Genomic DNA, 1303 nt, shown 5'->3' with positions numbered 1-1303 from the left:
TTGACTTTCAAATCTTTTTCAACTAACTATTTGACTTTTTGTTTGTTTCTTATCTTTTTGAAAACCACCTAACTACTCTTCCCTCTCTAATTTTCAAAAATACCTCACCTCTTTTTCAAAATTCTTTTCAATTGATTAATTGTTTTAAATTTTAATTTTAATTTTATTTATTATCTTAATTTTCGAAAATCATCAACCCCTTTTCAAAATAATTTTTGAAAACTTCTCTCTCTCATCTTATTCTATTTATTTATTCATTTACTAACACTTCTCTTCATCTCAAATCTCTGCCCCTATCCTCACCCTTGTGTTTGGATTCTCCTTTTTTTATTCCCTTCTTCTTCTACTAACAATAAGGAACCTCTTTACTGTGACATAGAGGATTCCTCTTCCTTTTCTGTTCTCTTCTTTCTCATATGAGCAGGAATAAGGAAAAAGGCATTCTTGTTGAAGCTGATCCAGAATTTGAACGGACTCTGAAGAGGAAACTATGAAAAGCTAAATTACAACAATCCAGATACAACCTTGCTAAAATTTTCGAACAAGAAAAGGATATGGCAGCTGAACCCAACAACAGTAATGCAAGAAGGATGCTTGGTGATTATACTCCACCTACTTCTAAGTTTGATGGAAGAAGCATCTCAATTCCTGCCATTGGAGCAAACAATTTTAAGCTGAAACCTCAATTAGTTGCTCTAATGCAACAGAACTGCAAGTTTCATGGACTTCCATCAGAAGATCCCTACCAGTTCTTAACTGAGTTCTTACAGATCTGTGAGACTGTTAAGACTAATGGGGTAGATCCTGAAGTCTACAGGCTCATGCTTTTCCCTTTTGCTGTAAGAGACAGAGCTAGAACATGGTTGGACTCTCAACCTAGAGATAGCCTGGACTCCTGGGATAAGCTGGTCACGGCCTTCATGGCTAAGTTCTTTCCTCCTCAAAAACTGAGCAAGCTTAGAGTGGATGTTCAGACCTTCAAACAAAAAGATGGTGAATCCCTCTATGAAGCTTGGGAAAGATACAAGCAGATGACCAAAAGATGTCCTTCTGACATGTTTTTCAGAATAGACCATGATATATATATTCTATTATGGTCTATTTGAGTTCTCTAAGATGTCACTAGACCATTCTGTAGGTGGATCTATTCACCTAAAGAAAACGCCTGCAGAAGCTCAAGAACTTATTGACATGGTTGCAAATAACCAGTTCATGTACACTTTTGAGAGGAATTTCGTGAATAATGGGACGCCTCAAAGGAAGGGAGTTCTTAAAATTGATGCTCTGACTGCCATTTTGGCTC

The 1303-nt window shown here is 36.5% G+C and overlaps 1 non-coding gene across 1 annotated transcript; it reads right to left on the bottom strand.

Annotated features, from left to right (window-relative positions):
- Nucleotides 1-953: 953 nt before the first annotated feature.
- Nucleotides 954-1057, bottom strand: LOC130947830 (small nucleolar RNA R71). Its single transcript, XR_009072823.1, has one exon. It is a non-coding gene; the product is annotated as a small nucleolar RNA R71 (small nucleolar RNA).
- Between the last annotated feature and the right edge of the window lie 246 nt (nucleotides 1058-1303).

The sequence above is a fragment of the Arachis stenosperma genome, chromosome 1 (assembly GCF_014773155.1).
Source record: "Arachis stenosperma cultivar V10309 chromosome 1, arast.V10309.gnm1.PFL2, whole genome shotgun sequence".
Classification (NCBI taxonomy): Eukaryota; Viridiplantae; Streptophyta; class Magnoliopsida; order Fabales; family Fabaceae; genus Arachis; species Arachis stenosperma.
The sequence above is the reverse complement of the archived record's forward strand: the minus strand, read 5'-3'. Positions and strand labels throughout refer to the sequence as shown.